Source organism: Lactuca sativa, chromosome 8, assembly GCF_002870075.4.
Source record: "Lactuca sativa cultivar Salinas chromosome 8, Lsat_Salinas_v11, whole genome shotgun sequence".
In the NCBI taxonomy this organism is placed as follows: Eukaryota; Viridiplantae; Streptophyta; class Magnoliopsida; order Asterales; family Asteraceae; genus Lactuca; species Lactuca sativa.
In genome coordinates this window covers 302,338,090-302,361,542 of record NC_056630.2, presented here as the reverse complement: position 1 = coordinate 302,361,542, position 23,453 = coordinate 302,338,090, and the positions used below count along the sequence as shown (strand labels likewise).

General features: G+C 37.5%; 1 long non-coding RNA gene across 2 annotated transcripts; it reads right to left on the bottom strand.

Moving 5' to 3' along the window:
* Positions 1-21,203: 21,203 nt before the first annotated feature.
* Positions 21,204-22,724, bottom strand: LOC111919822 (uncharacterized). 2 transcript variants are annotated; one of them, XR_002859618.3, is made up of 4 exons: positions 22,140-22,724; positions 21,944-22,071; positions 21,781-21,836; positions 21,204-21,590 (listed from the first exon to the last, which is right to left on the bottom strand). It is a non-coding gene; the product is annotated as an uncharacterized LOC111919822 (long non-coding RNA). The 2 variants fall into 2 exon arrangements; XR_002859617.3 differs by having other exon boundaries at positions 21,204-21,568; positions 22,140-22,722.
* Positions 22,725-23,453: the final 729 nt, after the last annotated feature.

The window sequence follows — 23,453 nt, the reverse complement described above, 5'->3', positions numbered from 1 at the left end:
AGGTTCATGTGAGAGGGGTGAAGGTTTGTTGGACCTTATACACACGGATGTGTGTGGACCATTCAAACATGCCACAAGAGATGCTAATCGTTATTATTTGACTTTTACTGATGATTATAGTAGATATGGATATGTCTACTTGATCAAGCATAAGTCAGAGACTTTCGAGAGGTTTAAGGAATTTAAACAGGAAGTCGAGAATCAATTGGGCAGGAACATTAAGATGCTTCGATCCGATCGTGGTGGTGAGTATCTTAGTTCAGAGTTCCTCGACTATCTAAGGGAATGTGGGATAGTCTCACAATTGACACCTCCCAGGACACCACAGTTGAATGGTGTGGCTGAGAGGCGTAATCGAACCTTGTTGGATATGGTTCGTTCCATGATGAGTCGAGCTACGCTACCAATCTCATTCTGGGGGTATGCCTTAGAGACTGCCGCCCATATTCTTAATCTAGTCCCTACAAAGAAAGTTGCCAAAACTCCTCACGAGATGTGGACTGGTAAAGTACCTAAACTAGACCACATCAAGATTTGGGGTTGCGAGGCTTTCGTGAGACGCGAGACTCATGATAAGCTCGAACCTCGAAGCGAGAGGTGTATTTTCATCGGCTACCCACAGCATTCCTTTGGTTACCTCTTCTACAGACCTAGTGACAATGTGGTCTTTGTAGCAAGAAGAGGAGTCTTTCGAGAAAGAGAGTTTATAAGCCAAGGAGACAGTGGGAGGCAAATTGATCTTGAAGGAATTCAAGAGTCAAGCGGTGAAGGAACTTCAAACTCTAGCCCTCAACTTGAGGAGGAAACTCCTGTTGAGCAAATTGACAAATCTATACCTCTGAGACGTTCCACGAGAGTTAGGAGTGCACCTGAGCATTACTATGGATTCCATATTACTGCAGAAGGTGAGACACTTATTAGTGATGAGACACTAGTAAGTCAAGATGACCCTAACAGCTACGAGGAAGCCATGGCAGGCCCCGAGTCTGCTAAATGGAAAGAGGCTATGGATAGCGAGATACAATCCATGTATGACAATCAAGTTTGGAACTTGGTTGAGAATGTACCAGGTCGTAAGACAGTAGGATGCAAATGGGTCTTCAAGAAGAAGACCGACATGGATGGTAAAGTACACACTTATAAGGCTAGACTGGTTGCAAAGGGCTTCTCTCAAAATTCCTGGAGTGGACTATGATGAGACCTTTTCTCCAGTAGCCAAGATTAAGTCTATTCGGGTTCTGTTAGCCATAGCTGCGTTTCATGATTATGAAATATGGCAGATGGATGTCAAAACCGCTTTCCTTAATGGGAAGCTGGCTGAAGATGTTTACATGAGTCAGCCAGAGGGTTTTGTCAGCAACGAGTACCCTAATAGAGTGTGTAAGCTTGAGAAATCCATTTATGGATTGAAGCAAGCACCTCGCAGATGGAATCTTTGCTTTGATGAAAAGGTCAAGGAATTTGGCTTTTCTAGGAGTGAAGATGAATCTTGTGTGTATGTCAAGGCTAGTGGGAGTATAGTTAGCGTCTTGGTATTGTATGTGGATGACATACTACTCATAGGAAACGACATTCCAACCCTGCAGGAAGTAAAGTCCTGGCTTGGGAAGTGTTTCGCTATGAAGGACCTTGGTGAAGCTGCCTATATTCTAGGGATAAGAATCTTGAGAGATCGGAGTAAAAGGCTAATTGGACTTAGTCAGAGTACCTACTTGGATAAAGTGCTGAAGCGATTCAGCATGCAAGATTCCAAGAAAGGAGAGTTACCCATCCAGAGTAACACCAGATTGAGTAAGACACAAAGCCCTAGCACTGAGGCTGAGATAGCAGAAATGAGTCGAACACCTTACGCTTCGGCTGTAGGATCGATCATGTATGCTATGACGTGTACTCGACCCGATGTAGCTTTTGCCTTGAGCATGGTTAGCAGGTATCAGGCGAACCCTAGCAAGGCACACTGGACTGCGGTAAAGAATATCCTCAAGTACCTACGGAGGACTAAGGACTGGGTCCTTACCCTCGGTGGGAGTGATGACTTGAGAGTTGTAGGGTATAGTGATGCTAGCTTCCAGACTGATAGGGATAATTTCCGCTCTCAGTCGGGCTGGGTCTTTACCCTAAACGGAGGAGCAATTTCTTGGAAGAGTTCCAAGCAAGAGACAGTGGCAGATTCTACTTGTGAATCAGAGTATATTGCAGCTAGTGAAGCAGCAAAGGAAGCGATATGGCTGAAGAACTTCATTGGAGACCTTGGAGTTGTACCAGCTATTAAAGAGCCAATGGAAATTTTCTGTGATAGTGAAAGTGCTGTTGCCTTAGCCAAGGAACCAAGGGATCATGGGAGATCCAGACACATCGACAGAAAATACCATTTCATCAGACATCGGATCGAAGAAGGACTCCTCGTGGCAAAGAGGGTATCATCGGATGAGAACCCAGCAGATCCCCTCACGAAGGGACTGAGTAGGGTTAAGCATCTCCAGCATGCTCGGAGCATAGGGCTGAAGGATGATATAAGTTTTAGTAGTTAGATAACCCAGAAATTTGTAAAGTGTAATTGACATTTGATGATGAATAAAAGGTGTTTTATTTATGAGTAAAGTGTTGCTATCTCTTGTCAATCGTTTACTATATTTCTTTTGCATGTTTTGACTTCCAGAATAATTTTGTTTGGTGTAACATATTATTCAAACCTCCACAGTCGGTCATATGTCGGAAGTAGGTATGAATCAAGACTGTCATGATGGGTTGTAGAGGTCTAAGGTGTTGGACAAGGCTACAACAATCATGAGTGCTCATAAGTTCTGAGCATTGGACTCAACCCACGCTCACTGGAATCACTTCATGGAATTCTATCTCGAGTGATCGTGAGACGGTAATATCATATAAGTCTTCAAACCTAGAGATATGATTTGTTACTTACAAGTTGGTTATGCATTGACTGTACGAAACCGCATTGGTAACTCGATGTTATAAAACGTACTTTTGTCTGTAATTCAATGAGTGGTAGAACAAACATATGAGTCGAAGTTTATCTGTTCCTTCTTGGATTAGAAGCTGATATCTGGGCCCCTCGATGTTTTTGTTTTGACCCATGTACCGGGCCCGGTCAGAACTAAGTTGATGTGTTCAATTAAGTTCTATGTCAAACAAATCGGAAATCGAGAAACAAATGCTGGACAAGAAGTAAGACAATGTTCCATGTATTTGTCCGGCTGATATCTAGAACGGAGGATTATATGATCACTTATCTTAAATGGCGTACTATCATCTTCTCAGTTCCGAGAAACCTTGAAAGAGCTACGATTGCCAGTCGGTTCCTGAAGTACTAGAGATATAGTTATTAGACTTATCCAAGTGGGAGACTGTTGGATAAGGTGTCTAAGTCCATAACTATTTCGGGCCTGTACTTGACCCGACCCGGCATGGTCCATTTGGGTTGCATGGCACCATGCAATTGGATAGACTAAATGAGAGAAATAACACTTGGAGATTATTAATATATTATAAGTTCTAATATATTAATAATAATATTTGATTAGTTGATCAAAGAATTAATTTGGAATTAATTAAGTGATCAAAGGATAACTAATTAAATATATGGGTTGATTATGTAAATCATCCATATCTTGTATAGTGGGCTAAGAGGCTCCATGGATTATCAAGTTGGGTTCTACCCATAGGATGCTCCATGGATGCTCCATGGGAGTTACAAACCCATGGGTCATGGAAATGAAGAGTCATGACACATTAGGGTTTACATGGTGTAACCCTAGATGTGTCAACACTATATAAGAAGCATATTCTCCACCAAAATCGGCACTACTAAGAAACAAGAGGGCTTGGCCGATTTTTGAGAAGTGTGTGTTATCTCAAGAGTCTTTCCAAGAGCATTTGGTGTTGTGTGAAGCATTTGAGGCATCACACTTGGGGTGCTAGGCTCACAAGGTTTCAAGGAACACAAGCAACAACAAGGTAAGTTATTCTATCTATGATTCAAGTTAAAATTGTTCCCCATGTATGCTAGATAGGAATATAACCTTGGAATTCAACTTTGCATGATAATTAGACAAACATAGATCCAAGGTTATTAGGGTTGCATGTACACTTAGGAAGTGTTAGAATGCTCAAAACCCATCAATCTCACCGTCCGAAACGCTGATATAGATGCATACATATCAAGGTTTAGCGAACTATCTCTACTATGCCCTGGCACGATCACATCAGAAGGAAAGAAGATCGAGTGATTCGTCTGGGGACTAACCTCCCCGATCCAAGGGAACGTGATTGTTGCAAATCTCGAAACTTTCGACAATGCCAAGAGATTGGCCAAGAAGCTGTATGACCACAACAACAAGAAGGGTGAGAAGCCAATGGAGACTGAAAGTAAGAAGGAAAATGACAACAAAAAGGGAAAGAACAACAAGAGGAAAGGACTTCAAGGCTCCGAATCATCCAAGAAGCAGCAAATAGTGGCAGTTAATCCAGCGACCACTCAAGTTCCACCCACACCACATGCTCCAGCCTCAGCTGCTCCAAGTGCCCATAGGCCTTATTCCGGTAATCTTCCCAAGTGCAACAAGTGCGGTCTCCATCATAATGGAGAATGCAGAGAGATGCAGTGCACCAGTTGCAATCAGAAAGGTCACACGGAAAGGTATTGCAGAACCTACCCTCCCCCAGAACCAACAACAGGGAAACAACAACAACAATAATTGCAACAACAACAGCATCGACAATGGCAGCAACACTGCAGGACCCAGCCACACCTGCTATGGATGTGGAAGAACTAGGCATTTCCGTCAAAACTGCCCCAACAACAACAATCCCGGAAATAGACGAACAGGAAGGGTGTTGACCATGGGTTAGGGAGAAGCGGTTCAAGATCCCGCTGTCAATACTGGTACGTTCCTCCTAAACCACGCTTATCCTATTTGATACCGGAGTAGAACAAAGTTTTGTGAGCAATAAGTTTAAGCATTTGTTAAAACAACAACCCCAGTAGCTCAATGAAACCTTTACGGTGGAAATGGCCAATGGGAAAACAGAATCCACTAGGGAGATCTATATCAGATGTACCCTAACCCTGAATCAACACGTCTTTCAAATAAACTTAATGCCTGTTTCCATTAGGAGTTTTGATGTGATTATTAACATAGATTGGTTAAGCCCCCACCATGTTGAAATTATGTGTCGCGAGAAGGTCGTTCGCCTTCACCTTCCAAATCATGAAACCCTAGTTATATACGGAGACAAACCCAGCATGAACCTTCATCTCATCTCATGCGTCCACGCACATAAGCATCTGCGAAGGAAAGATTTGACATTCCTGGTGCATATAGTGGATAAATCCAAGGAAGAAATTAAGGTTCAAGACATTCCTATAACTTGTGAATTCCCAGACATCCTTCCTAAAGATCTTCCTGGATTACCCCCAGAAAGACAAATTGAATTTCGAGTTGACCTAGTACCAGGAGCTACTCCCATCGCTAAGTCGCCTTACCGATTGGCTCCTGCTGAGATGCAGGAATTGTCCAGCCAACTCAGTGAACTCCTGGACAAGGGATTCATCCGACCCAGCTTCTCGCCATGGGGAGCTCCAGTCCTCTTTGTCAAGAAGAAGGACGTATGTTTTAGGATGTGCATCGATTACAGAGAACTAAATAAGCTCACTGTCAAAAATCGCTATCCACTCCCACGAATCGACGATCTATTTGACCAGCTCCAAGAAGCTAGTTACTTCTCTAAGATAGATCTGTGATCCGGGTACCATCAACTCAAGGTTCGGGAAGAGGATATTCCCAAAACCGCTTTCCGAACTTGTTACGGACGTTATGAATTTGTTGTAATGCCCTTCGGTCTAACAAATGCTCCGTTGCATTCATGGACCTAATGAATCGAATCTGCCGACCATTCCTCGACAACTTTGTTATTTTTTTCATTGACGACATTCTAGTTTATTCTCGAAGCAAAGAAGAGCATGGCCAAAATCTCCGACAAATACTGGAAACCCTGCGAACTGAGAAGCTATACGCAAAACTCTCCAAGTGTGAGTTCTGGCTCCGCAGCGTGAACTTTTTGGGTCATGTTGTTAGTCAGGAAGGAATACATGTGGATCCTTCCAAGGTCAAAGCCATCGAAGGATGGGCAGTCCCAACAATACCCACAGAAATTCGCCAATTCTTAGGTCTAGCAGGATATTACTGGAGGTTCATTCAAAACTTCTCTAAGACTGCCAAGCCACTCACCTCTCTTACACAAAAGGGCGTACCCTTCAAATGGACGGACAAACAAGAAGCTGCATTCCGAACTCTGAAGCAAGTACTCTGCAGTGCCCCGGTACTATCACTACCAGAGGGAACAGAAGATTTTGTAGTCTATTGCAACGCGTCAAATTAGGGTTTAGGTTGCGTTCTCATGTAGTGTGGAAAGGTGATAGCTTACGCGTCCCGACAGCTAAAGACACACGAAGTAAATTATACAACCTACGATTTGGAATTGGGAGCAGTGTTCTTCGCCCTGAAGATTTGGAGGCACTACCTTTATGGTACGAAGTGCACCATCTTCACGGACCACAAGAATCTCCAGCACATCTTGAATCAAAAAGAGCTGAATAAGAGGCAACAAAGATGGGTTGAACTACTAAACGATTATGAGTGTGAAATCAAGTACCACCCAGGCAAGCTAATGTGGTAGCCGATGCTTTGAGTCGGAAAGAGTACTCTAATCATCGTGTGAAAACTCTCTCAATAACCATCCAATCTCACCTAACCACTCAGATCAGGGCAGCCCAGTCAGATGCCATGAAGGCGGAGAACAAAAAAAGTGAAGCTTTACGCGGAATGGAGAAGAGTCTCGAGGTGAAAGAGAGCGGAGTATAATACTTCATGAACCGTATTTGGGTCCCTAAACTTAGAGGATTTAGGGAGGTAATCATGAATGAAGCTCACAAGACGCGATACTCCATCCATCCAGGTTCGGACAAAATGTACTTGGATATTAAACAACATTATTGGTGGCCTAACATGAAGGTAGAGGTTGCCACCTATGTTAGGAAATGCCTTACTTGCGCCAAAGTAAAGGTGGAATACCAGAAGCCCTCGGGATTATTACAGCAACCAGTAATTCCCGAGTGGTAATGGGAAAGGATTACTATGGATTTTGTGACCAAGCTACCCAAGTCGTCAGATGGATTGAACACTATATGGGTAATAGTCGACCGAATGACGAAATCCGCTCATTTCCAGCCAATAAAAGAATCCTACAAGATGGAGAGAATGACAAGAATATACATTCGAGAAATCGTGAGACTCCATAGAGTGCTAGTGTCTATCAACTCAGATAGAGATAGTAGATTCACTTCATGTTTTTGGCAATCACTTCAGAAAGCACTAGGAAATCATCTCGACATGAGCACGACTTATCACCCACAAACGGATGGTCAAAGAGAACGAACCATTCAGCCGCTTGAAGACATGCTTCACGCATGCGTGATAGATTTTGGGAAGTCCTGGGATACCCACTTACCCTTAGTGGAATTCTCGTACAACAACAGTTACCATTCGAGCATAAAAGTTGCTCCTTTCGAGGCACTGTATGAACGTAAGTGTAGATCACTGTTGTGTTGGGCTGAGGTAGGTGACACCTAGCTAGCGAGGGAACTAGCATCAGACAAGACATTAACGGGACCGGATATCATACGTGAAACCCCAGAAAAGATAGTTCAAATCAGGGCTCGACTACAAGCATTACGCGACCGAAAGAAGAGCTACGTTGATAAACGAAGAAGGTCCTTAGAGTTTCAGGTCGGGGATCGAGTGTTGTTAAAAGTTTCTCCCTGGAAAGGGGTTATTCGTTTTGGAGAACGGGGAAAACTGAATCCACGATACATTGGACCTTTTGAGATTCTTGCCCGAATTGGTCTAGTGGCGTACAGACTGCAGCTACCCGCTGAGCTCAGCAGCGTACACCCCGTGTTCCATGTTTCCAATCAAAAGAAGTTCCTATCCGATGAAACTCTCGTCATTCCCCTTGATGAAATTGAAATCAACGAGAATCTCCTGTTCGTTGAGGAACATGTCGAAATCATGGACAGGGAGGTGAAGCGTACCAAGCAAAGTCGCATTCCGATTGTGAAGGTACGGTGGAACGCGAAACGCGGGCCAGAATTCACATGGGAACGCGAAGACCAGATGAAGCAGAAGTACCCTCACCTATTCTCGCATTCTCAAATCTAGCTTTCAAAAGAATTTCAGGACGAAATTCCCTCTAACGGGGGGATGATGTTGTGACATCCCCATTTTCGCAGCCAAAAAAGACCGATGTTGTTTATGCTTTATAAAAATCAGAGTACTTCATTTTATAAAAATGTTGCGGAATTTGTTCCCAGAAAAACATGGTAAATACGTTATTAAAACATTTTCGAAGAAACGTATTTATTTCATTTTAAAACGTTTGGGATGTCATCGTTAATACAGAAACATAAGCATAAACAGAACTTACAATTATTTACACTAGTGATCTACATCTCTTTAAATCTCTCAGTGTAATGTCACTTCATATCAACACCTGTGATATAAATAAACTGAGTGGGTCAGGTTGGGAAACCTGGTGAGTACATAGGGTTTTCAACCCACAATAATATAATTATTATGTTTAAACAATCAAACAATCAACCCAATTACCCATCCCCATTATCTTCTTTATTCTTAAGGATCTACCCTAAGAATCAGCTATTTCTCATTCATTCATTCCTAAGGATCATCCTAAGGAAACAACATGAAGTCCATTGTTGCCAATGACACATTGGTCAAGCGCAGCTGCTAATATTGTCACTTAGGCTCAGCTGCCAGAATTAGGACATTTTCTATGAGGCGCTTCTGCCGGTATTGACCTTTAAACACTACTGTCATGGTCATAAGGCTCCCTATTAGGCGCAGCTGCCGATACTATCCTTGGAGCGCAGCTGCTAGGACGTTTACCGTAGATCTAAATCATCTACGGGTTGTGGCGCAGCTGCCAGTGCTCATCTATAGGGTACTAGGTCCACTGCTGCCAATGTATACCTATAGGGCACTAGGTCCGTACTACTAATGTTCCTCTATTTCAGCTTTTATCCATCATCATTCATCTACCCATGTTTTACCCAACATATCTTGTAGATATAAAATACTTTATACAATTTACATCATTTAAAACATGTATAAAAATCTTTCACCAGCATAGACAGCAAGTATTTAGACAATATGCACACATAGCACGTAAATTTATAATAAAATACTTCATATCTATGTGTAAGATGAAAGTAACTATGCACTCACTTGAGAAGGTGGTGACTCGGTACTCGGACAGCGCTTCGTTTACTTTAAAATAATTTCCTTCGACGAAACCTAGTATTATTACCACTAGATTTTAGTCTAATATTTACTGTGACTAATTATTAGTCTTATTATTATTATTATATAAGCATTTAAACAATACTTTCCAACCACTATGTACAGACAGGGGCCAGACATAAAACACCGGAGGGCAGGACCATTTTGGCATATAGCACTTCTGAAATCCAACAACCCTATGCGGCCCTTTAAACCAGATTCCCCGTACCGCGAGTAGTTAAAAAGATATTATAACGACACTTATATAAGTCACAATAATAGCTCAAATATTTATTATAAATTTATAATAATAATACTTATTTTTAATATAAACTATATTTAAAATAGGGTAAGCATAACTTACTTACAAGGGGATTTTAGCTAGGAGTCGGGCTCTGTAGGGGCAGAACTTCGTCGCTGAATCTTTCTAAGAAAGATTCGTGCAGCGCTTCAGCGCTCACCTTACTATACTAAAACTACAGAAAGAGAAGTCGAATCACGAGGGACCGAAATGCTCGGGGGATAAGGAGAGAAAGACTCTTGAATCAAGAGAATGGTGCAAGAAATATGAGAGCCCAAGCCTCTTATTTATAGTAATTGAATTTACAAAAAACTACCCTCCATAATTACTTAATGACCTTATAGTTATATAAACAACTAAACACCCCTTTATAATACTATTTTAAATAGATTTAATGATATTTGCACTAAACTAATGTCGAAAGAACTCAACATTAGTCTTATAATGACCGCATCGTCGATACCTTTCTAATGATATATACATATGTATATATATGTGTACGTATATATGATTTATACTTTATTTTAATACGTAAATATGTTATTATAATTTGTAACTCGTTCATACGAACTCCGTTTTTGACGTTATTTATATCCACGCGTAGGTGGAGACGTACTCTACAACTTTCGTTTAGACTCCGTCGGCTAATTTTGACTTTATTTTTAAAGTTATATTTTTAACAGGTCGGGACAGGATTGGTCCGTTAAAATCTCATAACTTCTTCATCCGATGTCCATTTTCGTCTGTCTTTTTATTGTTACGCTACTAATAATGAGATCTTCAATTCTCGTTTAGGTTGTGTCGGCTAAAAATCGCTCGATCTAATATTCGAATTTCGGACTGTACACTGCTAATCCGAAACTTCGAAAAATCGTAACTTCTTCATACGAAGTCAGATTTGGGCGTTCTTTTTATCGAAGTTCTTAATTTAACATATTCTACGACTTTTGTTTAGAGCGCTAAATCTAAATCTCGCTCTATCATAAATTTACTATTTACGCTTCCCGACGCCGTGCCGGTTCCGACGCGAAACTTCGACGGGTCATAACTTCTTCGTTATAACTCGGATTTCGGCGTTCTTTATATGTACGGAAACCCTGTGACATATTCTACAACTTGGTTAAGATTATTTATTCTAAATAATCTTTTTGTCGAAAAGTCGTTTTCGACCCCTATTGCCTCTAAATTGACTAGCCCGGATCTGCAGGCGTTACAGATGTCACAACTAGGAATTTTGATACCTTGTAAACATTAAACAATGACAACAAATGTGAACCAACAATGCGAAAGCATGTAGGATGCCTATTGAATAACAATAGAATTTCAATCAAACACTTCATACAAACACTGCAAATAGTCAACAAAGAATTGGAAACCCTAGAAATCTCGGTTTAAGTCCATTATGGACCAGGATTTCCTTATTGGGCCTAATGGGCCAATAAGCTTCCAATTTGACTATCTTGGGCTTAGAACTCTTAAATGGGCTCTAATTGGACCCACTTCCTTATATTTTAAATATTTTGGGCCATATTGGGCCTAGAATGAAATAAAATACCTAAATGGACCTTATTGGGCCATAACTAACCTAAATTAGCCCTAATAGGTCATAAAAATCATATTTATATTTATTTGGTCCAAAAATCACCTAACTTAACCACAAAATGGGCTTAATCATTCAAAGCCCAAAAATCTTCTCTTCCCCTCTCCATTTTCGGCCCAAGCCCACAAAGAAAGAAAGAGTTGAATTTGTGGTGCCAACTCATTTTTATTTAGAGGATTCCCATGCATGCTCTCATACTTCCATGCAACAATCCCATCACCATTCTCTCTTCTTCTCCCTCTCTTCCTCTCGGCCGAACCCAAACAAACACACACAGACTTCACTTAAAATTCTCTCAAGAAACTCTCTCCATTTCTCTCCAAATTTTCGAGATCTAAGAGGCTTTCAAAGAGATTCTTCCATAAAAACGATCATCCAAGGTATGTTGATGTTTGATCCATGCTTTAACTCACTTCTTTTCATCAAAAATTATCTCTTAATCTATTCAAATTCACGATCTTGCATCTTAGAGCACACTAAGTTCGAGATCCATCCAAGAAACTTGCTAGGACCAAAAATAGCACCAAACTTCTCCCAATCTTCTACAAAACCAAAACCACAACTCAAGGTGAGCTTCATACCCCTCTCTTTTGGGTTTTCATGAGTTTTATAGGGGAGAATACAAGAAAAATGTGTAGATCTATGTGTATGTGTATGCTATGTGAGATTTTATGCATGTATGTGTGTGATTTCATGTGTTTTTGTGATGAATATGTTACCAAAAGGGATGTAAACCCGAGATCTGTGACAAGAGAAAGGAAACAAACATAATCTAAGTTGTTTTACACTAAACAAGTCAAGAATAATATCTTATAAGGTTATGATGAACATATTCTAACATAAAACCCATTTTAGGGCTTTAATTGTCAAAAATACAAACCCTTGGTTACAAATTGACAAATCACGTTTTCTTGAGGGTCAAAAGGGTCAAAACAGTTTCTATAATCATTTTTCTGAACAATAAAATTTTCAAGGGACTAAGAATGTAAATTTTTAGCTTAATGGGCTAATTATGGGCTTTTCGACCCAATAAGCCTCAAAATGCGAAAAATTATATGTTTAAGGGGCTGAAATGTAACTTTCTGTAAAACAAGGGGTAATTAGCACAACAAAATTATTTTAAGGGTCATAAATGCTTTTCACTATCAAAAAGGACCAAACATGCAAACTTTTTAGATTTTGGGCCAAAACTGTAAAAGTTGTGAAAAATGGGGTTCCAACCGAGAAACACCATTCTGGAAGGGATGAAGTTGTTAACAAATTAAATTTTGTGCTAAAACTGTCTTTTCAACAATTAAATGATACAAAAGTGTCAAGAAAATGTTTTAAGGACTAAAAATGAAATCCTTTTATATAAAAAGACTAAAAGCGTTATTTTTATAAAAGAAGGGTAGTGAAAAGGTCAACTTCTACTTTTTAACAAATTAATTCATTAAGACAAAATACAAGACTCACGTCTACCGTCAAGACGGAAAACGAACACACATTCAATGACAAATATCGTTATAAAACGAATTGATTCGGTCTCGAATCAATACAAAACAAAATCGTTAAACCAAAACATTTCGATAAACACGCGATAACTATGATGAGCTAACTTACAAACTTTGGGCTTGAAAGTTTCAAATCATGCTTGTTGGGCCTTGCTAGCCCATTAACATGATCTTTGGGCCCAAAGGGAATATGCTTATGTGTTATTGGGCCTCCTATGACCCGATTTCATGTAAAAGGACTTTCACTGGCTCTATTGTGCTATTGGGCCCGATTTGGCCCATTAGTACTGCTAGTAAGGTCGAGAAGTCAAATCTGAGTTGGGCTAACGTGTCTTTTGCATTCCCGATAGCCTTAAATAACTCACGGAAATAACGGGACTTCGTACTCCCCTTTCTCCTCGGTTTTTGGGCTTATGAGAAATCAAAGTAAACAGATTCAGAGCGTTAATCAAGAGTAATCATGGTGGTTGGATTAAGTCACTAGTAACGGGCGACGCCTTTAAGGATCGTTCGTAATCTGTAGTTATAAACTAGTCATTTTCTTATGCGTGATTATAACAACTCACAAACCCTAATTAATCCAACGCCACCCGAGTAATCCAAACCATTCGTCGTAATGGAATAACAATAGAGAAATCACTGTATTTTATGTATTGGGAAAACATCGGGTTTTCCTGTGAAGTTCAACATTTTCACAGCGCGATTTATAAATAAGTCCAACAACTATACATGTTTTGAAAAATCAACAAGCATACATTTATGGACCTTCACAGTCATTTTTTTAAACAATGATCTTTTCATAAAATATCGGATTTTCTGTGTTTTACAAACTACACTAAATCATTTTATCACAACATTGCTTAAGAACTTACAAACATTTCATATGTTGTCGTTTTTCAAAATGACTTGTATTCTCAGGTAACAGCTACACCGAAGAATAAGTACCAAGTAATGTTAGGGTGTTTTGCTTATGATATCTATCAGACAATTTTTGTTATGAAGTTGTAATGTTTAAAACAATGTACTGGATGTAAACAATATCAGTTGTATTATTTTAATGCATGGTGATGATTTATGTTATGATTCATGTATATTCATTGTGACGGTATTCAATTTAAGTCACAAGAGCCCTCGGATGTTTCCGTCGTCTGGTTCGGGGGTGTGACAAGCAGCTTCCTACTGATCACTCTTAACACCTTCATCATCTGGTGGTAAGCTACCTGTTTGCCTGCTTAAATTCCCCTCAGCCCTACACACTGGGGTTTCAAAAACAGTGTCGTTCTCGGTTGTTGCAAGTTCCGTGCATGCTTGATTCCGGTCGGCCTAACCTCAGGATAACGCATAATACTTTGCCCATGGGTTTTCCATTCTGGCGGTGTTTCCCCGAAACTTGCTTGCCACTCTTGGATCCCATTTTACCGCCACCTCCCTTGATTGCGTCTGAGTCATCCTCTTCACGCCAACTTCATGTTTATTTTATATATAAGGTCAAAGTCTCTCTAATTTCTCTTTTCATATCTGCAACCCTAAATCTATTTTATTGATTGATGCGAGAGCATAGGACATCGTTGAGAATTAGCAAGGATTCAAATTCAAATGACTTCAAAGATGATTGTGAAGAGATGTTCGATTTGGGGATTTTAGGATTCAGCTATCATGTTAAGATGAAAGAGGTAACATATCCATGTGGAGGAAGTACACCATCCACTACCATCGGATGACTCACTGCCATACTTTAACCACACACAGTCGCCCAGTCATCTCTCCCTACACCACCTAAACTTTTGTGGGGTTTTTTTTATATCTCAGGGTACAATACGAATCGATTCATCAAACTCTTATCTTTCAACAAGGTAGTTTTTAGTTTTTGCTTTTTTTCTATTTTACCTCTATTTGTTGCTTGCAGTTTTCTCTTTAATATACCGCTTTATATGTTGTAAACATCTTACGGAAATTTTGAAACATTTATTCATATGTTCTATTTTTCCAGAATCATCATCATTTCTATTTTTTGTTTCTTGTTTAATCAGAAACGGTGGCAATGAAGCCCAGATCACAAAGTTGCTTGTTTCTCATGAAGGTAATCATTGACTTTATTGCTTAAATCCCCTCTCACTCTCACATTTAATTTCTACATTAGGTTTAGTTTATGATGATCTGCAGGTAGCTTCATTGTCCTCCGAAGCAGCTGCAATTTTATCCTCTTTCTTTGAAAGCCTAATAAGAAATATCTATGATGTTGCATGCAAGTACTTTCTTGGTAAAGGTTTGTTCTTGTCTATGATTCTCTTTTTAGTCTCTGAAATGCAAAAGTATGTGTAATCTTGCTTTTCATATAATTTTTTGTTACGATGCGAGGGTTTGAAGGATGATTGGTAAGCAAAAAAAGAAGATTTGTAAAATGAGTTGTATATAATCATTAATGGGTGGGTCTCTCTGTCCATGTTGTTATCTCACTTAAAAGATAAATCAAGAGGAATTTGTATGGATTGGTGTTACTTGTTAGTTAATGCAACTAACAAGCTGATACAGTATAAATATATCAATTAGTTGGATTGATTGTTAATTTCTTTGAATATGATTATTGATTCATACAAAATTTTGAGTTCGAGAAGCATTGTTGGTAATGATGTTCACAATTTGTTCGATTAAATGTCTTATAGAAATGTCTTAAATTTTGCTCAGTTTGATAGAGATTTGAATTAGAAAACATGAAATAGATGGCTCTTTCATGCTTCAGATAGAAAAACAGAGGACTTAAATTTTAGGCTTGACAGTACTACTATTAACTAAATCAACAACCCTTTGTCCGATTTCATTTTCTTATAAATAAAAATCACTCCCTTTTATATACCTTGCAAGAGATACCTTTGAGAATAACATATTGTTTTATATATTTGAAAGAAGATACAGGTAAATTAGTGGTATTTATGATTCATATATAAAACCGATGTTAAAATGTATAAAATATGAAAACATGGTGATTCGGTCCGATAGTATCCTTTGGTAATTAAGTATCAAATAATAACATTCATTACCACATCAACTAATGTATCTGTGTGTAAATGTGTGTCTTTATGTGTATTATTATTGCATTGTATTTTGCATTCTTTTTTTGGTATGGAGTAAAGTAATTTTCTGATTATTGCATGATCCATTTTCGGGTATTTTGCAGGTGAATTTGCGGAAAACAACTTCAAAAGTGGGCTTTTGTTTTTTCTTTTATGTACATATTTATTGACCCTATTGTAAGTTTTTTGTTCCACTTCCTGCTTACCGCTTCCACTTGGCGACATCTCATGCGTGCTTAGCCTTAAAGCTGCCAGCTCATTCTTTTTCCTATTAACACCTCCTGCTTCCAGCTTGTATTGACACCTATGAATTCAGGAATTCGACTTTAACTAGTGTGGGGAACCTCAATTTCTCCTTCTCTTAACTTTTCTCCTCAACCAACTGCGGTACCTCTCTCTCTCTCTCTCTCTCTCTCTCTCTCTTTGTCAAATCCCGGTCGTCGGCAGAAATACTGGGTGGTGTAACGTCATTCTTCGTAACACAGTTATATAACATAAATTGAACAGTACTAAAGAAAATACATACCTTTATTAATGATTGAAAGATACATTACATTTTTTCTAGAACCTATTACATAATATCCGACTATTGTATACTTCTTAATGAACAAAAAGGTAATAGTAAAACTTCTCCTGTTCGAAAACATACCAGCTTTTCAATTTCCTGAACACACATGCATTTAAAAATACATCAACATAAAGTTGGTGAGTTCAAAGGTTTTGACTCCCATATAAAAATAATACTTTTTCTGAGTTTAAAAGATTAGTTTTTGAAAGTTTCATTTTGAGTCTCAAACGTTTAGTATATATATTAGGTATAATATTCTACATATCAAGTGTTATACCTAAACGTTCCTTGAACCTAGGGTATAAGTAGTGGGATACTTATACTTAACATTAATACTTGTATATGACAAAGTATAATGTTTCTAACAAATTGCTACCATGAGCCCGTAACCGCTGCTATGACATAATACCTCTGATAAAACACACTGATGATTTCCATGAGAAACAACACCGTATGCTTCATCGATGTTGGAACAATAACAAGTAAAAGGATAGCTCATCACTCGTTTATGGTTGACTGTAGCTAACAATCACAAGTGGGGTTGTCAACCCGTATACTAATTATACACGACTTCCTCGCTCACACAGGATTAACGGTTACAGTTCAGAGGGTTTCTGCTAAGATCCCCAATATTAGTTGATGAATATAATTACTCATGTAGACTTTGACGACTTCCTATGGTTCTAACAACAAAAGCATTTTCGTGTCTAAAACCTTAAGTTACTAGACTATGCTTCTAAACATTACTCCTAACGTCATAACACTTAGGCAGTATCACAGCTATAACTTGAAGTAAAACCAGGTTTTATCTTGACATAAAACCAAATAACAACAACAGGATATAACATACCAAGTTTTATCTTGTCATAAAACTAACAATAACAACATATAGCATACCAAGTTTTATCTTGACATAAAACCAACAATAACAACATATTTTATATAGAACTTCTGATTATAACTTCGGAACTATATCGCACACAACATATATATAGAGTCATAAGTATAACACAAGATCTACATTAGTAAAATAACATGCTAACAAGTTGATAATAGTTGTATATATTCAAAATATTATATTTAGAATAACTATATCCCGGTTAATATAAATATCTACGTTGATACTAATATACCATCATATTGACATAATAGTAACATATATACAATATTTATCATGTGTTTTCCCCCAAAAATATTAGAAAGTGGGATTGTGAAACTCACCCTAGTAGCGTGATTAATTAGAAATGTTTAGCGGTTCGAGATCGTCGGGCTCGGGATGCAAAATGGCCTCCAAAAACGAGACAGAAAGAACAGTTTAGGTGTGAGAATGGCTGAGGTCGGACCTGCTATTTATAGGCTGCCCAAGACAAGTTCACGTTGTGAACTTAAGGTTCACGTCGTGAATCTAAGCTGCGTCATCTCGTAGACTTGCCATTTGCGTCCTAGCTTCCGAAGGTTTCACGATTCTAGTTTCACGTCGTGTCCTTTATGTTCACGTCGTGGGGATTCAACACCTCACTCCCGTAGACTTCGCTAGCCTCAAAATGTGTCCCGGACTACTTTCACATCGTGAATTTGAGTTTCACGTCATGAATCCAGACAGCTAGTGTTTTCTGCCACGTGTCATGCTCTAAGACATCTGTCTTCGGATGGTCATAACTTTTGCATACGAACTCCGTGTTTGACGTTCTTTACGCGTAGGTAATTCTGAGTACTACAACTCTCTTTTAGACTCTAATAGCTAATTCTAAGTTTATTTTAAATTGCTCTTATTATAGAGATTTATAGTGTCCGGTTTATCATAACTTCTTCATGCGAAGTCAGATTTAGACGTTCTCTATATCTTTGGAATCGTATGGACATATACTTTGAGTTGTATTATAAAGAAATTTCATATTTTGTATTAGAATTTATCATGAACTACATAGTAATTTCATCACATTACTATTCACATTACATGATTGGTATAATCACATGTGATTGTTATTGACCTATTTTGACTAGTGTTACACACACTCTCTCTTATATGTTATTGAAATTAGATTTGTTTTACTGTCTGCATTTCGGACAAGCCACATCAGTTTTATCGATGCTAACCGTTGGTTCTTCTCTTTCATCATGTTCAGTTCTTTTCTACCCCCTAGAATAGGAGATTAGGTTTAGCGATGGGAACTTCAGTGTAAGTTTTATGACCATGATTTTGATTTTCTGTTATGGAACTTTTCATTGGTTGATTACTGATTTTAGAGTCATGATTGATATGTGAATGGATTTAATTCAGATTTTGTGATTTTATTTCGTTGTGTACGATGAAATGGAGTATTACAAAATGCAATTTAAAGATTATATGTTTTAATTTGTTTACATCACATGGTTTTTCTGTTTTTATATTTATAAGCATAGTAAAATTTTAGCTCTAAGGATATAATCTAATAGTTGTTTAACATAATTACAGAGAATTTTACGCATCATTCAACATGATTTCGGTGTTAGAAAGATGGGTAGGTATTGTACTCATGCCCTTTGTGCTATCTATGATTTCCTTGTGATATGATTTCCTTATGAAAGAGGATATTCCAAGTACTTAAACAACTTGACAAAAGCCTATGTCGCAAGAAATTATGTTAATTTTAGACGGCCAAGCAATCTTTAGAGCGCGTGTTTCATGTAACTCATTGTCACTACTTTTTCATTGTACTTTCTACAATGTAATTTATTATATATTAGTCATTAATGCATGTGTCCCACAACTTATAATTGTCATTAGATCTTGAAAACACACACACACACACACACATATATATATATATATATATATATATATATATATATATATATATATATATATATATATATATATATATATATATATATATATATATATATATATGTTAACTTAGGTTTTTGTCAATTTATGTTTAAAACCTTTAAATGTGAATTTATATGATATGTTAAATTACCTCAATTTAGATATTGTTGTGGAGCAGGAGACTGAAGTTGACTTTATACATGATGACATGGGTGAGTTAAAACCTAATCTTGTACTTGTGACTTGGTTCAGGTAGAACATTGATTCATAGGAAAAGTTTTCCCTTTCTATTTTATGACATCTCATACTCCATGATTTTATACAAATTTCTCAAAAATTATGTGAAATTATAGTATCATCTAATTATTAATAAATTTATAGTGGCTTGAGCAACGAAAAAAGTTGGCACTCTTGATCTTGCTTCTAGAGATGCAAACGGGGGCGGATATTGGCGGAGACTACAATACCCGTCCTCGTAACTGACCTCTAATATACATACCCATCCCCTCACCCTCCCGACCAAATCCCCGACGGGTTCGGGTAAAAAAAATCTGTCGGAAACGGGGAATCCGTTGGATATCCATTTTTGTAAGAAAAAACCATTTTTTGTAAATCTAAAAAATATAAAAATGACAATAAACAATAATCATAACAACTAGATGCGTGCCCCCGCTTTGTGGGGGTTGGAAGCCTTCAGTGAAAAGTTAATTTGTATTGTTGCAAGTATTATCCAATTTACAAAGCATTATTACTGTTCTAACTATGTACATATAGTTCAAGACAATTTTGGTCTTTAAAATAAAAGGGAAGTAAGGAACTGAATTTCTTCTACCCTGCCCTAGGTATGGTGAAACCCATCAAAATTTCAATTTAAAGAATTCCAGTCGAGTTGAATTCCATCCATTTGGCAACCAAAGACCATATGGAATGTAATCACAAATTCCAATTCCACCAAATCCGAAAAGCAAACACACCCTAACGATTTCTCAAAGTTACCTAGGGACTGTTCCAATTTAGTTGAACAACTTTTTCTTAATTATTTGTTGCATGCAATATTAAGGAAACAAAAAACACATATTTCTTACTGTTTGACAATCTTCACTAATTAACTTTAATAGAACCAGAACGATTGTAAAACATATAAATGCATAAAATGGAACAAAAATCACTAATATAATTAAAAGGTCTAAAACCTGCTTCCACAATTCGGGATCAGATATGGCAATAGGCATATAATCATACAAATCAATCATTTTAGTAAAAATATCATGCAGCTTGATTAAAATATAGGGACTGGAAATGCGCACACCATGAAATCTAGGGTTTAAAGGGGTTGCTTTATCATACTTTTTGCAAACCTCTTCAAGTAAAACTTACAACACTGCAATGATTTATCATTTTTGAAGTTCCACCAACAAAGATGATAGCATAATTTGGAACCTGTATAATGTAATGGTTTCTTTACTAATTTACCCTTTAATCAATATAAATAGATTTGATGTGTAGGTAAAGGAAACTGTGGAAAGTTATGTTGGATAAAATGCTGTTAGATAATTAACATGATGGAAATAGAATGAATCAGGAAGGAATTGAACGGAATGACCATGGAATTGGAATGACTTATTACATTCCAATACCAATGAGTCATTCAAACATGTGTCCAATTAGAAAACTAAATGACATTGATTCATAAACAAATACAATAATATTTATATTTCACATCATGTATTTCAATAGTACAAAAATGTTTACTTATCACTTAAAAAATTTGTTTACAAAATGAAAAATCAAATATCATGAAATATTGAAATACAGTTATAATAAAAAAGTAATGTTAGTTGCTTTCAAAAATATTGCAAATAATAATTTCATTAGACTTTTTTCAAAAAGATTGTTATTAACAAAGATTATAAAACAAAAGCACTTTATAGTTATCATAAATCATCCTTAATCAAGTCTGATAATTCATAGAAACTAATCTTCCAACTGCAAAAAATCCCAAAATCCCATTAACAAATTTCACAATGTCACAAACATTCTCCATTAAAACAAATATTTGCTTTAAAAAATCAATTATATCCATATAAACCAGAAGCTAATGATTCATGGGATCTTTTAGAGGATCCATGTAGTTTCTAAACTGATTATGGCCACTTATTCCTTGACATGGGGGACCTCCACAAATAAATTCAGCACCACCCTGGTCAACATAGTCAATGTACTTTCAGCATCTAAAGAAAAAACAAAAAAAAAAAAAAAAAAAAAAAGATAATGAAATATGGAAAATGGAAAGAGAAGTTATCTGATAGGACGAAGTAGTAATCTTGATTGGTATCCTTTGCTTACAAATTCCTATATATAATCCATACAGTTCCTATTAAAAAAAAACATTCATGTAATGATCTAAAATAATGTAAATACTATTTTTTTTTTGGAAACACCTGTTAAGTGGAAATTGGCAAGATAGTGAATATAGTAAAATCATAAGTTCCGTAATTCACTATAATCTTTTAGGAATTATATCGAACAGGTGGTGTGCATATCTAAAAAACAAAACAACCAACCTTAGATATTGTGTATCCAATAGCTAGAGCAAGCACAGGTCGAAATGCAATTGAAGCTGTTAACATGGAAAGGAAAAAAAAATCAAAATTAAAAAAAACGCAAAAGAAAACGTATTGTATTGCTTTCGTGGTCTCGCTAGAGGAAAAGAGGGTCTACATTTACCTCCGAACTGGAAATCGACAGGTATTCCTTCAACCAATTTAGGGGTCGAAACAGTTGACGACCTCCAATCGTGGAAGGCTCGATCGATTTAAAAAATAGAAAAGGTTCAAGAGTTTCTCCGCTTTAATCTAAAAAAAAAGATTTTCTTTAATATTCCAAGACTGAATGGAAAAAGGAAACCTTATGAGCTGCTTACAATCGTTGTGAATGCCTCAAAGGCATTTTATCAAACATGTGGTGAGCAAAGTTGATAAGAAGAGCAAGTTCCAATTTCAGAAAGAAAGTACAAAAGAGCAGCGGAGTTGGTAGAAAAGGAAAGAGTGGGTCGAAGTCAAAAGCAATTACCAACTGGAGCAAAACCGGTCAATCGAATGAAATCTGTAGAACCGTAATCGAATAGAGAAGAAAGCGAGAGGGAACGGGGAACCGAAGCAGACGTCGGTACCATCTGCAGGTCCAGTTTCGATGTGACCTTCTATCACCAGAGGCGAGGAAAACCCGATGGAAGTCGTTTTGCGATTCCATATCTTGATGGTGTGTTTTCCGCTGGATTTGGGTTTATTTACACTAAGAAGCGGCGGAAGGAATGGTTAGGGAATGGAAGGAACTGGAGATTGATTGTCTCGAAAAGACGGAGGCATATGAAAGAAATAGAAGGCGGTGGAAGCAATTGCATGTCATTGGGCGAGGGGGACGGTGATAGGCGGTTACCATGGTTGACAAAGTGAACCTGAGGAACTGTATCATTGTCCCTCTTTAATATGTATATATAATTAAAAGGCTCAAATGTTCAAACTTCATATCTCATGGATGACAAAGTTTAAATCATGACATTTTCATTTTTGTTAGGAAAATAAAATAAAACAACTTAAAATTCCACTATTAGGCCGGATGGAGTGGACCGTGGAGAAACCGCGGGATCGGTTCCCGCATTTATGCACACCGCACAGTGGGTGTGGGAAAGGGGTCGCAGGAAGAGGGTGGGGGAGAGGGTCTCTCTCTCTCTCTCTCTCTCTTCTTACCATTGGTTGTCGCGATTTTTTTTCTTTTTTATTCCAAACGGCTATATAGTCGTTACATATGTGTCTATATATATATATATATATATATATATATATATATATATATATATATATATATATATATATATATATATATATATATATATATATATATATATATATATATATATATATATATATATATTCTTCTTTTTTCTTTCCGTTTTCTTAACCTATAAATACTCAAACATTTTATCATTTTTTTAACCCATAACCTATATTTCTCTCTAAAAAATCTTATTCAAAATCTATCATCTTCGTCATCCGATTCGACGGCGGTAGAGGAGGCTAAGTTTATCGGTTCCATCATGGCGAAAACGGTTGCATACTATTAAAACCGACTAGGTGAAACATCACGTGCACGACCTAACCTATGAAAGCCGCCATTACGTAGAAATCACGAAGCCGGACACGATCGCCTTATAGAAGATTATTTTGTAGATGACGTC